General features: G+C 36.0%; 1 long non-coding RNA gene across 1 annotated transcript; it reads right to left on the bottom strand.

Annotated features, from left to right (window-relative positions):
- Positions 1–316: 316 nt before the first annotated feature.
- Positions 317–1,745, bottom strand: LOC113273813. The gene is made up of 3 exons (XR_003322623.1): positions 1,646–1,745; positions 1,403–1,441; positions 317–641 (listed from the first exon to the last, which is right to left on the bottom strand). It is a non-coding gene; the product is annotated as an uncharacterized LOC113273813 (long non-coding RNA).
- Between the last annotated feature and the right edge of the window lie 15,111 nt (positions 1,746–16,856).

Raw genomic sequence — 16,856 nt, 5'->3', positions numbered from 1 at the left:
CCAACTATAATTCTAGGCCGTATTTTGCTCAATCAAATATCCAACACCATGTATTAATTTCAAGTAACAGTGTATGAGGTCAGTCTAGCGACTCACAAAACCTTCATTAGGCTCAAGACGTCTACTATATCCTTCAACATATAATTTCTTAAGCATCTTATTGGCATCGGAAAGATGATCAAGTTATCTGTGTTCTATTCTTACCATTTTCTATAACTCCACCGAATCTGGGATTGGCATATAACACAAGAATGCATAATGACAAATTCTACAACCCAACATTAACAAATGGAAGAAAAGCTAGTTGATGGTTGCCAACAAATTCTTAGCACTACTCAGAGGATGCTACAGAAGAATAGTTGATGGTTAACAACAAACCTTCAAAAAACATTCATCACATGTAGTAATAGCATCCTGAAAATAATAAAATAACCGAATAAAACTTAAATGGATCAGAACCACCATAGTATTGTGTACCACAGGTGCCACAGTAATCACAATTTGGTTTTGACAGTTGTTACCCCCGTTTCACAGATCATTGTATGAACGGCATGCAAATGAAGATACGGACGTGCACTGGAACAATAAAGTCCTACCAAATACTCGTACAGGGTTAATTTTCTCTATCGACTCCTCCGGGGCTGCTAACAATCACAGTAAAATAAAAAGACTCACTACAAATTTAACACAACAAAGATTATCGACAACAATATATCTCATTTGAAAAGTAACATTCAAAGTAACCAATTTGTTCAAAAGAAGGATTGTCTCAACTCTTAAAAGAAGACAAGACAACCAAAAAATACACAAAATATTTTATAGCATTCACCAATTTTCATTTTTCTTTTATCCTGTGCCAAGCATTTATAGTGCTACACAGATTAAGATTCCAATGCAGCCATTGAACCCAACAGACTAAGCCCAAGACCATCATGTCATCTTAATTGATTAATCAATACTCACATATTGCTACTTTCCTTCTATCAGAAACTTAGAACACTAAATCAAATAAATGGAGAAAAACAGTTGCTGAAAATATAGTATCAAAAAACATATCACTTTAAAATTTAATCAAACAGTTTAAATGCCTTTGAAAGAGTGATTGTTTTCAAACCTCTTCGATAAAAAGTCAGCCACAAACTACCTGCACATACTTTAAAAAAATAAAAGAATGCAAGATTGGGAATTTGCTGTAGGAGAAATTCACACCCTAGCGGCATTGTTTCGATGACAATGTAAGTAGTATCCCCAAAATTATAACAGATTAGCATTGACAGAACTTCTCAGAAGAGGTAGAATTTTTTAAAAGTAATCTCAGTAGAGGTAGGAATCAATTACAAATGATGAATCAAACAATTGTTGAACAGTTAAAAGAACAGATAGAAATGATATGCATCGATACCTGAGATGGATGGTAGGTCTTCAATATACCAACTAAAATCTGCAAGATTACATCCAGAAAGTTAAAATATATGAATCGAAAACCTTGATATGTGAATGCCGGTGTGGGTGAGGTTTCCTAATTTATCATTTTCTTAATATACCGATCTAAGTTAGATGCGTCATCTCCAAATTGTTTTGAAAATACACAAATCAAATACAATTATAAAGAAAAATTAATTCAAAGTAAGATAGTAGTAATTACCTAGTAGCTTGAGAGAGTACTCTGAAGAAACAAACGAAGATAACCTCTCTTGAGGTTTATGTAGGAGACTATGGGACTGTTCTAATGTAACGTATGAAATTCATTAGCCGGGAATCCGGGTATGAATTAAAGGGATTGAACGTCTCAAACAGTGTTGTTTTTAATGTATTCTGTAACGTGCGAACAAAAGTGGAAGAAAATACCAATTTTGACAGATGAACCAAAAAAAAGTGGAAGAGAAGCCCAAATTTATTTTGTAACGGAAGAGGGATTAAGGGCACGAGGTGATCACAAACTATTTGTTTTTGTGTGATTGGACACTATTTGTTTTTGTAAAATAGATGAGGCGATGGACAAATTTGGGGATAAGAAGCATTTTCGTTCCCTCTCATCATTCGTCTATAGAAGATTTGGTGCCACAGTACTGATGCAAGTGCATACGCCTCAAAGTGTTTCATAAGGAAGCCTGAGTCAGGGAACATCGGTAGTGCCCTCGGTATCTTCCGGTCATCTCTAGCATCACCAGCTGTGGGAACTGCTGGGGGTGGCTGTTGGGTGCAACCTTTAGTATTTTTATATGTACTTTCTCTCTCCCTGAATATTAAGATGGCAATATATTACGTTTGCACGGTACATACCTTTATCATCGTGATGAACTTGATAAACCACAAAAGCATAAATTGGGAACACCTCCTAGTTCACATCATCGCCCACATTAAATATACTAACCGGTGCGGCTGCAATGTGAAGTATGTGACTCCTCTTTAAATAATGACAGGTCGTATGAAGTAAGAAAAAATTTGAAAACAGTTTTATTACCTGGTCAAATTGGGGGTATATTCAGATTAATTGAGGTATACTTAATAAGATAAAACCCGCGTCATTCCGAAGTACAACAAGATACCTCTTAATGGCTAAAGTGCCCCTACTTAATTAACATTAATATTATGTTTGAGTTTATTAATTAGTTGAATTAAAATTATGAAATAAGGTATTATTTGGTTTTTGTAGATTTTTTTTTTTGAGATTTTTTTGTTGTTATGGAAATGAAACTATACTAGCCAAACATTTTTACAAAGGGGATTGCAAAGCTGCTAAGTGATTTTATATTTAAAATTATAGAAGAAATCAACACTTTCAATTCTGAAAGTACGAAAAGTCGGCAAGGTCGACAAAAAAATACCCTGCCGATTATAGGATTTTTGACATACAGAGAAAGGTGTTACAAATGCATAATTAGTCGGCAAGGTTCAAGTTCTTGGTCGGCAAGGTTCAAATTTTCAAGTTCTTAGTCGGCAAGGTATAAGGATGAATACCGTGACGACCCTGTAAATATTACTTTCAGAAACAAAACTCTTTGAAAAGTCGGCATGCTATTCATCTTATAACCTGGCCGACAAAAAATAAATATGAAAAGTCGGTATGCTATTCATCCTATAACCTTGCCGATTAAACTATAGTCGGTAAGGTTCAAGTTCTTGCTCGACAAAGTTCAAATTTTCAAAAAATGCCGACCTTAATTATTGCAACACTAGTCGGCAAGGTATCAAGATGAATACCATGACGACCCTGCAAATATTACTTTGAGAAACAAAACTGTAAGGACCTTCAAGGGCGTCAACGTTATTAGACCAATCAAGAGACGTATTAGCCGATAATTAGTTTAACACGAACGTTAATTAATAGAAATTAATCTAAAAATGATCTAGATAAGAAACTAGTACTGTTGTACAGGTCTCGAAAATTTATGCAGAATGGACTACTCGAACGTCTTAATCGGATGCCGAACGAAGAATGTATCATCTAAGATGTATGAAGGGTAAAACAGACCTTTTCATAATGGACCGACCAGGGATTCCCATATCCAAGTGATGGTTTCTTTTATCAGTATCCTTGACCTTATCCCCAACCGAACCAATGAAGATAAACTTATTATATTTCTTCTTCTTTCTTCATTCTTCTCTTCTCGTTTCTTCTTCCTTCTTCTGCCTCTTCTCTGTTTTTCCTTCATTCTTTTTCTATTCGAGTTTTGAGAGATCAAATAGGAGTTATAAGATCATGTGAAGAAGCGTATGAGAAAGGGATCAGTAGGTGATGGTGATGAGATCTGTTATTGATTCAAAATCGAAGGAGGAAGTGAATTAAGATTAGGGTTTTCTGGGGTTCTTGTGAAATTGAAGATGAAATCGAAATAATAGGAGGAAGATTAAGGATGGGTATTCATTGTTGTACCAAAGAAGAAGTTTTAGCAAGTGGTTCTCAAATCGCAGTGAAGAGTCAGTAATCTAGGGTTCATAAGAATAACTTGGAGAAGCGTTAGAAAATGTAATTGATTACTGAGAAAGAATTTTTGAGATGGGTATTGATGAATTAATGATGTGAAGCGGTTCTATTGAAGATTTGCAGAATTAGGGTTGTGTTCTGTTTTCCCAAAATTAAGAATAAGGGATTTTGTTGAAACAGTAAAGAAATCAGATGAGATAAAAGATGGGTTTAGATGGTTGAGAGGATTACAGTGGGGTTGCAGATGAAGTATTAATCTTAGGTGATGAATTTGGCGCTGGTGATTGATTTCCGGTCTGCACAAATAATTCTGGGTTTCAATTGAAGTGAATGGTGAAGTAACAACTCAGAGAGTGCTAGATATTGGGTAAGCCTCTATATTGTCTCAATTTCAGTATCATAATTTGAATGCTTATAAATTATCGAGTTTATATGATTGTTTGAGAATTTTGTTATTGAGAAGAACATGGATTGGAACTGTGAACTGTAGTGAATTACAGGGAGAAGGAGAAGTATATGGTGTTGGAGATGGTGGTTTGGTCTTTGTGGTGAATAAGTTGGGTATTATGAACTGTTGGTGTTGAAGTTGTTTTAGATAGACTAAATGATTGTTGTTTGAGTCTGCTGTTGGGAAGGATTGGGTTTGTGTTTGCTGTAAATATTATGGGAAAGTTGTTAGTGGAAATCAAGAAGGTTTAAGATCTTGTTATTGAACTGAGTAGTTACAAATAATGATGAATGAATTGTGCAGGTGAAATGGAAACTGAAATGGAAAATAAGTTTAGAATTAGAACTGAATTTTGATTGTAGATGGTTGTGTATTAATTGGTATGGCAGTTATAGTAGTACTGATAGAGAATATTGCAGTTCTTGTGAATAGTGTTACTGAATTTACAGATTGTCCAGGCAAGAAATGAATGTGTTGTTGTTTGACTTAAGAAGTTGCATTTATAGGACTGGTGGTAATGCATCTGAGTTGTTAAGTCATTATGGATGGAAGTTGTCCAAGTTAATATGTTGTTGAGTTGTGGCTATTGGAGCAGATACAATTAAGTTGTTAGGGTTGCAATTTCAGTCTAGTGAAGAGATAGAATTCTGAGAATGAGCTTAACTGATAATTGGGTGATGTTGACTTGAGGTGTAATTGGAGTTGCAAGTATTGGTTGACAGAGCTGAGATGGTGGTACGTATGAAATACAGTAGTTGTTCTAGAGAAGGCATGCTAGCAGTTGAAGGCATGAGGTTGTACTGGTGGACAAGATAGCATGAACTTGTGTTGTTGGTTACCATTATTGTTGACTGTTATTGAGTTTGAGTGAATGTGTTTACAATGAAGATATGATTGTACATGGGGTGGTTTTATATGATGAATGAAATAGTTATTGTACTGGAGTTGTTGTGCTAGTGGTCATTCAGTTGGGAAAATAGTCTTGCAGTTTGGGAAGACTAGTGATTAAGTTGGTTTAGTTGTGATCCTGAAGTTGCAGTTCTTGAAGAATTGTGATTATAGAGTTGTAGATAGTGATTGCTATGAAAAACTTAAAGCTGCAATTTCTGGTAATCAGAATTTGTATTTGAGATTAAGTTATAAAATTACTTTTAAATGAATGAATTGATTGTTTATGCTTAGTCAGGTAGAATTGTTGCAAGAGTGAAGAGGATGTAGGCCCAGTGTATCTGACTGAGTTAATTCATTAGCTAGACTTGACTAGACATGACTCAATGAATCCTGACTGAGTCGGATCAGACCCAGTTGACCAGTTTAGACTTTAGACTATGACAATTGACCCTGGACTTTGACCCGAACTTGGACGTTGACTGTTGGTTGAACCCTGTGACCGTTAGTTTGACCGTTGTAAACCGTTAACTGATAAGTTTGACCAGGCTTTGGTTTATGGAGATGGTTTGTTGGGCTTGGGCTTATAGTTAGTTTTCTATTTTGATCTATTGGATCCTTATGGTCTGATTTAGCCCTTGGTTTCTTCTACAAAGTTGTAGATACTTATAAGACCTAGCTAATGGACTATAGAACCAACCTAATTAAATTAGTAAACCTTAAATATGATAAGGATAGATAAAACAAAGATGTAGAACCTTAAATGGGCCTAGAATCATTAGAAAGACTTGTATGATTCTTGTGTGAGCCTTTTTGGCTAGATTCTTAGACTTCTTGTGTGATTAACAGTTAGTCTATATTAACAACGATCGATTCAAAGGATGAACCAGTGTATCGTGGATCTCGAAGTAGGCGTGGCTTGTCATCAAAAGAGGTGGGAATACATTTGACTCTTTGGTAACCATTGTTGTTTCTTTTACAAAAGTTTATGTTTAAAAAACTCATGCATTGTCTAGTGTGCATTCCATGTTTTGTTTAAATTGCATTATTATACTTCTGTTGATTTTGTTAATCTTTCCATGGCTTGGAAAGGACTTGTAATGTTTGTTTGCCATATGAATTGTTATGGGAAATACGAATTTTCACTTGTGGTATATAGGATATGCTCCTTCACATTTATATCTACATGAATTAAGCTTTTATGCTTATATCGGTCGACAGTTTGCGAGTTCGGAATTGTCGACATCCATATTTACGATTAGGTGTGGATTTGCGAGTTCGGAATTACACAACCATAGTATACATTGTTTGAAGAAGGAGTTTGTCCATATACATGTTTGTTTACTTCTGTGAGGATATGCTCTTTCGCATTTATATCTACATGAATTCAGCTTTTATGCTTATACTGGTCGACAGTTTGCGAGTTCGAAATTGTCGACATCCATATTTACGATTAGGTGTGGATTTGCGAGTTCGGAATTGCACAACCATAGTATACATTGCTTGAAGAAAGAGCTTGTCCATATTCGTGTTTGTGTATCTCAGTGACTTGGTCACTATTTAATGTCTGGGAAGAACATTATTGTTTTTCTTAATCTTGTTTATTATTACTTAGAGGTTAAATGTTAATTATTCCCACTTTCAGTTTTCAAAGACAGATCAGAGTTGCGCAGCGAAAGCCACAAGTGGTGACTCCGTTAATTAGTTAACTTCCGCTATGTTTATTATGTTGTTTATTGTATCTGTAAACCAATTGACTATTATATATGTATCATTTGAGAGAAGTTCATGTATATATATTCTGAGCGGGGTTAGTTTTGGGATAAATTTTGTAGCAGATTTCTTAATTGAATGTTTAAGTATTTGAATTAGATTCGTAGTGCCTCTTTATTTAGTTAATCTCTTGGATAAGTCAGCTGCTAGCTTATGGGGCGCTACAAAAACTCTTTAAAAGTCGGCATGCTATTCATTCTATAACCTTGCCGACTAAAATAAATATCAAAAGTCGGTATGCTCGACAAAAAAATTACCATGACGACTATGTAACTGCAATTCAACAATTTCAAATTTTCTAATCTAATTTGTCATTCAAATAACAAAACAAAGTACTAGAATGAGTTTGAAAGGATTAATCGATAATAAAAAAAAGCATAATCGACGATATTTTTTCATTTGAAAACGATAAAATATAGAGAAGGAGAAAAGAATCGATCATTAGATTGATGACGAAGGAGAAGGAAAGAAATTAATAAGGTTTTGATCTAAAACCAAAAAGAGGTAGTTTTGATTATTATTAGGGAAAGGGTAATTAGGAAACTTTACACATATTAGACACCCCTTAGCCCACTATTATGGTTGGGAACAAAATGGGTATACCCAAATTAATCTGGTTATACCCCAATTTGGCCAGGTTTTATTACACAACTGTTTTTCTTTTCTCTTTCTATAACTTTCTACTTTTTCTCAAAAAGTGAAAAAATTAAGGGAATTTAGAGGGAGCAGGTTGTTTAGTTAAAAGGTGTCAGCAAATGAAAAAGTGCCACATACAAAATGGATGCGGCCCGACCACGTCGTAGCCGGGGCATATACCAACTTTGCAGTTTCCAAAACATTTCCAGATTCTGGGACTAGGCCAAGATTAATGGCAGCAGCTTGGGCAGCATTGAGAAGGAGGACATTAACAGATAAACAGACCTCTCTCTCACCAAGTTTTTATCTTCATCTATTCAACTGATGCGAACCAAAATTTAACATCCCACCTATACAATCGCCAGAGCAGAGAAATCATGATTGAGGTATACCGTATAGATTTCTCGATGTATCCAAATCTAAGATGAGTGTAACAATAGAAGAGATCAACTAACTGGTTTGGTAAACTACACTTTCTTTCAAATCCTCTTTGGAAGAAATTCTTTAAACACCACATGGGTATTTATTAAATCTAACTCTTGAATGTTACTTGTAATGTAGTATTAAACCAAAGATTGCCTAATCAATTTCAATAAAAAAAAATTGTAACCTACTTTATCACCTTAGCCCCATTGAAACATTCTGAAAACTAAAATCCCCAAATAAAACTGCAAGTGAGGGGAAATAATGCCTGCATTTTGCGAAGGGTGGAACAAGAACAGTCAATACAGAAGCAGGGAAAAAAAAACAGTTCAGGTATAACCTATACCACCAACCATCTTAGATTTCATCAGTTCAGAGTCTGGCCAAAATCCCTGGAAATCAAAACATGTAAAACTTCAAATCCTGCAATTGTATTATCGTATGCAATCCCAGGGTTCTCTGACAACTGTCTATGTTCTGTTACATAGAATTCGCAGTGGAAATTCCGGTTGCTGGGTGGTTGTTACAACTATACTTAAGCTCCCAGAACCCGTTAATTAGAGACCTGTAAAGGAAGACATTTGGAGGACCCAATCACTAACCGTTTCATATAGAAGATATTAAAGCCTGATCAATCAAACCTCCTTTTGCGACGACCATCACAGTGAACAACTGCCTTATAATTACCATTCGCCATCTTCTTATACAAAAGCAATGGCAACACTCAGCTCAATACTTCTCAAACTCAAAAACTAAAGGATATTGACCTGACCAAATACAGGATATATAAGGTGCTGCATAAACGAGTGCAGGAGGTTAAAGCAAATTTACATGCAGCATGAGAGAATACCATTCAAAACAACAAAAAAACCAAAAGCAAGAACACTCAATCATTTCATTTTCATGAAGGAGGTGCCCATTGTTTCAAAGTCTAGATTTTATACCCCAAACAGATGGTTCTCTAGGTTTAGGGGCATGAAAGATCAGCCGAAACCCTATCAAATTTATAGCACAAGAGGAATTTAAACCCTGATATCGCTGTTACGACTCAAGCATCTGTCTCAAAACAATACCGTACCACAAGTCAGCCGGTAAGAACTAAGTTGAAGATTTTAATTCAGTTTATTTTCCTTCACAAATGACACGCCCTAGTCACAATACATACACTTCATACTCGTGCAGAAAAAATGAGTAAAGCTATAAGAAAATAGACCTATTACTCAGAAATATATGAAGTTAATTTCTAAAATTACCTGTAACTTACTGTCCTGTTGAAGCATTAAGTACGCCGTACGAGACAAACAAACAGAAGAACCCACGAAAGCATGGCCCTTACAAAACGCATCACTGAATAACTGATTGAAGCTTAGTGTTCAGTGACAATGTAGAGGCAATAGGAGGAAAGCAGACACTCATATCAATGCTTTGCGAATATAATGAGAAAACTGTTACAGTATTATTTTAGGAAATGGAGAACTACTATCTTCTGAACATGGATGGTAATAGGCAGAATTCAAGTCATAACATGTACAAGCAGAACTGTCATATAATCATACTAACTGCTATAAACCACATAACAGCCACTGTCTGTCTTACTGAGTAAGTAACTCAGCAGACAAACTTATGTATCTCAACCGTGTACAGTGTCACACCCCGAAATGGGCAAACAAACGGCAACATCAACTGTTGGGTGCAATAATCAAAAATAAGGAAAAATCAAATAAACAAAAGTTATTGATACTTAGCTCCTTTATAATGGAAAGTGATCGATTTGATGAAACTGACGAGCTCCCCATATCTCTGCAACAGCAACAAGGCAAAACTTTGGAAAAACAGAGTGAGTCACGTGTTCAACACGTTGCCCTTAAGACATTAGCGTCCGGCTACACTCAAGAGTGATGCTATAGCCCTCACAGGACGGATATCTCCAGGATAAAACACCCTACTACACCTACTACTAGCATATGTAGTAGATGCTCAACTTGAGCTTGGCAACTCCGAAAAAACCATAAAGGAAAATCTCAAACACTTGAGAAAACAATATAAAATGTTTTTCCCTTAGGGGTCCCTCTAAATATAGAGCAACCCATTTCCTATAGATTTTACAAAAGTAGTGAATTTGTTTATATAATTGACAAATACAACTTAAGAAGAAAAACTCCCCGATGTGGGACTAAAAGGTTTATATAGTTTCTTAAAACTACTAAAAATTGGAAACTCCACAATGTGGGACTAATAAGTTTCATTCACAAAAAAACAATAAATTATAATTTTTATTAAAATTTTAAAAAATTATTTTTTATTAATCGTTTTCCAACAATCCCTCACATGAATGAAAACTCAATAAAACATGAAAACACAGATAGATCTTGGTAAATCAACATCCCAATCTCACGATCCAAACAGACTGATTGTGCAAGTGTTGAAATCATACTAGTCATTTATACGTCCTCTCCCTCACACAAAAGTGTGTTGACCCAGGGTCATACTATGGATTGCACAAATCATAATAGTATTGAGAGCTTTCATCTTTAGTTCTCACATGGTGAGACTATAGGTATCTTTCACCAAAGTGAAAAAGCATGAACTAGTGAACCCTTAGTGACCTTTAGGTCCTAAGTTCCAGTAATACCAAAACCATCAAAACGGAAATCACATAAAAAGCGCAGGAACTACCATAGAGTTCCTGACCGTGGTGTTGAATACAGAATTCCTATAGAAGATTTATGTGTAGAACATGGCATAATACACGAGGTTACCCCTCCTTATTCACCCCAGTCTAATGGACTAGCTGAACGTAACAACTGTATCCTTAAGAAGATGATAACTGTCATGTTGATTAGTTCAGGATTACCTGCGGGCTTGTGGGGGGAGGCAGTCCTCTTAACTAGTATATCCTGAATATAGTACCCTTAGGGATCAGATGAAACTCCATATGATTTATGAAAAGGTAAATGATCTTCTTATGAATGCGTCAAAGTGTGGGGGTGTTTGACTAAGATTTTCATTCCTCTTCCTAAAGGAACTAGATAGAAGCCAAAAATGTTGATTGTGTCTTCATATGGGGTATGCTGAGTATACTTCTACATATAGATTTTTGGTTGTGTGTTCTGATTTTTCATACTTTGGTGTGATTTTTCTGAAATTGGTGTGAATACTATTATGGAATCTAGGGATGCTGTGTTTTTTGAAAATCTTTTTCCATTAAAATTTGATTCTCGTAAGAGAGGTGTTGATCCCCTAGATGTCCCTTCAACCAGTCAGACTTTACCTTTAGAGGAAGATGAAATAGAAATTGATCCTAGGAGAATTAAAGGGGCTAAAACCAAAACTTCCTTTGGACCTGACTTCGTAACACTAGCCGAGACTGATCCTCAAACTCGTAAAGAATCCATAACATTTACTAAAACCCCATTCTGGTAAGAAGCCTCATTTAATGAAATGGACTCGGTCCATCTGAACCAGACTTGGGAGCTTGCTAGTTTACCTCCAGGGAGTAAGACCATAGGATGTAAATGAGTCTTTAAGAGGAAACGTAAGGCAGATGAAACTATGAAAAAATATAAGGCTAGGTTGATAGTTAAAGTCTATAAACTGAAAGAAGGTGTAAATTTCCTTAATTCTTATTCACATGTGACGAGAATTACTTCCGTTGAGATACTAACTGCTATTGTTGTCATAAAAAACTTAGAAATACATCAGATGGATGTTAAGAAAACTTTTTTAGAAACATGAATTAGATAAAGAAATTTACATAGACAAACCTGAGGACTTTGTAGTGAAAGTTTATGAAGACAAAGTTTGTAAGTTGAACAAATTTTTGTATGTTTTTTTTTACAACAGTGATATGAAAATTTGATCACATGATAATGAGTAGTGGATTTAAGTTAATGAATGCAATAAGTATATTTACAAGTAACTTGTTGAGGATGCCTGTGTGATTGTATGTATGTTGCTGTTATGCTTATACTTGATTCAAACATAGATGTGATTAATTCCACTAAAAATATGCGCTGAATGAGAACATGGACTTGAAAGACTTAGGCCCTGTTGATGTAATCTTAGGGATGAGGATTACAAGATAATCTATTATTTATGGTGTTAGTCGTTCTATTATGTTGAATTTGTGGTTAAGAAATTCAATCAGTATGATTGTAATCATGCTTGTACTCCATACGATTCTTCTTATAGACTCACGATAAATAAGGGTAAGGAGTATCTTAACTTGAATACTCAAGAGTTATAGGATGTCTTATGAATTTAATGAACTATAAGAGTCCAGACATTGCCTATATTGTGAGTAAGTTAGGTAGATATAACATGTAATCCAGAGCAAGCACATTGGGATACACTTAGTAGAGTAATATGGTACCTAAATTACTCTATTAACTTTTGTTTGGTTTATGAAAGGTATCTTGCTGTCCTTGAGGGATTTTGTGATTCTAACTGGATAGTTAACTCAGAGGAATCTAATCTACGAGTGGATATATTTTCGCTCTAGTTTGAGGGTCTGTTTTTGGAAGATTTCCAAAGAGACATGTTTTGCTCAAATTCACTATGGAATTTGAGAGTATTAAGTTAGATAAAGCATGAGAGGGGTCCGAGTGACTTAGATGCTTTTTAGAAGACATTCCCTTCTGGCATAGGCCTGTGCCAGCTATATCTATACTTTGTGTTAGCCAAGCAGTAATAGCTAAAGCTAAGAATAACTAATCTCAATTGGCGTTATTTCCATTGATTGGATTATGTCCAAGGAGGATATCGCAGACCCTTTGACGAAAGGTTTGTCCAAAGAGATAGTTAATAATGCATCAAAGGGGATTGGGCTTAAGATCATTAAATAAACTTGCCATGAAGGATACTCAACCTTGCTGACTGGAGATCCCAAGATCAAGGTTTTGAATGAGACAACTATTTTTTGGTGGGTCAAGGTAAACACTATCATAGAATTTCATTCTTTGCCCCTTCCCTATGGTGTAGACGTGATAGTGTGACTGCATGTGAATGATGACTTTTAACTAAGTCTTAATGAGTTATATAGTTTCAATTTAAGATTAAAGTGGGGTATTTGATAGACGCATTTATGTGTCTAATATATCTTATTTGTATATACTGTTAGTGCCCGTTTTTGTACTTATTATGGTGTTTTATTTATTTATAGGTGTTTTTGAAAAAATTAAGGTTTTGCGGCGAAATTGGTTAAAAATGCGGCGTTTGGACCTCCGTTGACGGTATACCGGAAGCGCCCCAGAAGTGTGCCGGAAGTACCCAGGAAATGTCCCGGAGGAACCCCGAAAAAGTGCGGAAAATATCCGAGAAGAATTGTTAAAGGAACCCCTTGGTTGGATAAGGGCACCCCATGGATATTTACACCCCAAAAAAAAGGATGTTTCCACCCCAGTTGCTAAGGGGACACCCAACAGTGGTTAGGGGGACACCCTTCTTCACGATTTGAAAATTCAAAATGGCGGGAAACATGTATGCAGACGCTGTTGAATTTTCGATTTGATTTTGGAAGATTTCTAAAGAGATTCAATACCAACAATCAGTTGGGCTTAACTTGATAGAGCTAAACAAGGCTATTGTAAGCAATTTGATCGATCAAAATGGGCCAGATAAGCCGTGGGAGGAAATCAAAGTTAAACAGGGGAAAATATTATCAGGTGCACTGTGAGCCGATTTTGGAAAGTTTGTGGACAAACAGGGGAAGATATCTTCTCTTATAAAGTTTGTATGTGACTTATGGAAGTATTACAGCTCATTTGCGCAGGCAGAAGAGGTGGAAAAGATCGTATCTCGGCTGACAATGAAGAAAATAAAAAAATATTTTCCTAGTAAATGAGAATTATGTGGAGTTATTGTGAGTGATTTGTTGCTCCTGTTGTGTATAAATAGCATCCTAGGGTCTCATAGAAGGGGGATGAGGAGTTTGGGGTCTAGCCAGAGCCGAGAGGAGCGAGAAATCGGGACTTGCAGGATTGTTCACCTGCTGCTGCTGAAGAAGAAGGAGGAGCTCAAGAACACGAACAACGGACGGCCAAAGACCGTCGTTTTTCAACAGTTCCAGCAGCAGTGGATAAGTGTCGCAGTTTAGCGGCAGTTTTCTGGTATGTTTCTTTCTGGACGTGTTTTGTGAGTCTCAGAACCACTGTTTTATAACTTTTGACTCTTTTAATCATACTTTGAGCATCAAATATATATTTTGAGAACATGATTATTATGATTAGTTAAACCCCAACACTGGGATGATGGCGGAAGCCGTTCTTTACGCATATGATAATTATATTAATTCTTTTTTGACTACTTGCACTTTTTATTAATCGATTTATGATTTTTATTAATTGGTTGTGATATCGTATGATGATGTATGCTTGGTCGTAGTGCTTTTGATGCGTCATGCTAGTGATATACAATAAATATTCTAAAAAATCTACCTTGGCAAGAATGAGAGTCCTTATGATTTGAGCTATAATTGTTTCGAATAAATATATGAATTGTGTGAATGATTAATGGTGGAATCATGTTTCCTAGTGTCTCTTGATCCTGTGACAAAATTGTGTATATATTTTTGTTTTAAAAATCTTTTCAAGTCCGAGCAACGAACTTTTACTTATCACTAGAAAAAAAAATTACAACAAATTGGCGCCGCCGACGCGGACTTGTTTATAGATTTTTTTTTAGGTTTATTTTTTTTACTATGATTTTTTCCTTTTTACGTTTCTTTTTGTGTCTTTGATTTACAGGTTCGAAGTGGAATACTAAGGACTTGGGAACAAAAAGCCTAAAGCTAAAAGCTAAAAGAGAAGAAAAAAAGACATAATATTTTTTTTTTAGGATTTAATTTTTATTATTTTTTTTTATATATAGCTTTTATTTTATTTTTTTAGAATTTGTAAATAGGCTTTATTTTTCATAATTTTTGTAATTTTTGGACTTTTTATTTGGACTTTATTCTGGACAATTGGACTTTATTCTTTTTTTAACCCTATGGAAGGGTATTATTAAAAAGAATTTTTTTTTATATAAACTGTGTGCAAGGAAGGAAGACGATTACTATATCGTCTCGGCCCCTCGGGTTCGTACATGACATAGGAGTCGTGGCCCGAGTCGACTTCAACGGTTCATCCCCCGTCTGGTACGGGAGGTAAGTCCATCGAAACACTCGCGAATCTCCTGTCAGCGGGTTTACTGTATTCCTTAAGGTGATTCATTGATTGAGGACGAATTTGGACTGTTTTTAAATTCCTAGTAAAGGGAAAGGCCTGGCCAATACAAGATAAGGGTTCGGATTTCATCACCGCTCCCTTCTTTCCCGCCTTAGGAAAACGAAACCTAACGCGAAGCCAAGCTTAAAACTTGACTAGAACGAGACTGATAGGGTATCGCGCTTATCAGGAAAATTTTTCGAAGGATATTGGTTACTTTCTTAAGCACACTGGTGACTGGGCAAAGAGTACCTAAAAGTACAACCTATGTTTTACCTACAAGTATACAGGGTCTTGATGAAGCTAGTGTGCAAGTAGGGGAAAGTCCACATGGACAAGGAGGGTGATATATTGTTTTCTAAGTGATTTCCTAAAGAATTCTAAATAGCAGTGATATGGGAGGGACTAGGATCTTGAATCCACCCTTTTCCTAAGTCCTCCTAGTTCTAATAGAGTCTTGTTCCTTGTATAGATATTAGTGAAGTTCTAGCCTCATCTAACTATCTAGATGGCAGTTGAGGTTCTATGCCTGCTGCTCATCAAAGGATGGTCTTAGGAGAATGGTTCAGTGTCTCTAAGATGATCCTAATCCTAGTTCTAGCTGCCTTCTCACAATGCAACTAACTATGGATTAACCTCTTAGATAGCTAAACAATCCTGAAGGATATTCTAATCGCAACTAAGGTGTTCCTACAAAGTACTAACTGTCTGATTAAAGTACAATTAGTCAAAGTTATGAACAACAATCTGTTAAGCATGAGTTGCAACACATTCAACATAGAAATAACCTGACTACAATGGATACAAGGCATACATTATGAAAGTAAAATGCTGACATGTTTAGATTATATTTATCCACAACATTATATCACAACAAGAACACTGTCTAGAATATGAACAACTTAACATCAGAATTGGGGTTTCATCTAAACCCTAGACATGAAATCAGAACATAACAAACATTGTGCAAAACAATTGAAAATAACACAGTTGAGGAACTGGCTAGTCCAGTCCTCTTGGGTGAAGCTCTGGCTAGCCCAGGCATGCCCCAACACAACACACAAGCCTTCTATTTATACCCAATTTCAATTCCCCCAAAATACCTAATTTCTAAAATTATGGTTTACAAATTAAATCAAAAATTCTTACCAACTACTTCTGATATCCACTCAATTAGCTTGACCCACGCTTCCTCTTTCTCTCCTTCTCACTCTTCTGGTACAATTGCCCTAGCTCGAGCTATTCCATCATTTTCTCTCCTAGGGTTTCAGGAACTGTGAAGAGGAGAAAGTGATGGAATAGTAGGCTAGAATGATGGGGGATTAGGTGGTAGTGATGGGTTCGAGTGTTTGGGGATTTGACGGCTCGTGGAGGGGAGTGGTGGTGGTTGAGGCGACAGAGAGGGTGGAGTTGGCAGGAGCAGAACTCGACTGCTCGAAGGAGGAAGATGAGAATTTGGGTAAGGTGCGTTTGGCTGAAGGTTATAGGTGTCAGGTGTTGTAGTGTTGAGCGGAACATCAAAATCTGATGCACATCAAAGCGAAAGCGTTGGATT

Source organism: Papaver somniferum, chromosome 4, assembly GCF_003573695.1.
Source record: "Papaver somniferum cultivar HN1 chromosome 4, ASM357369v1, whole genome shotgun sequence".
In the NCBI taxonomy this organism is placed as follows: Eukaryota; Viridiplantae; Streptophyta; class Magnoliopsida; order Ranunculales; family Papaveraceae; genus Papaver; species Papaver somniferum.
Note: the sequence above shows the minus strand (reverse complement) of the source record. Positions and strands in the feature narration are given on the sequence as shown.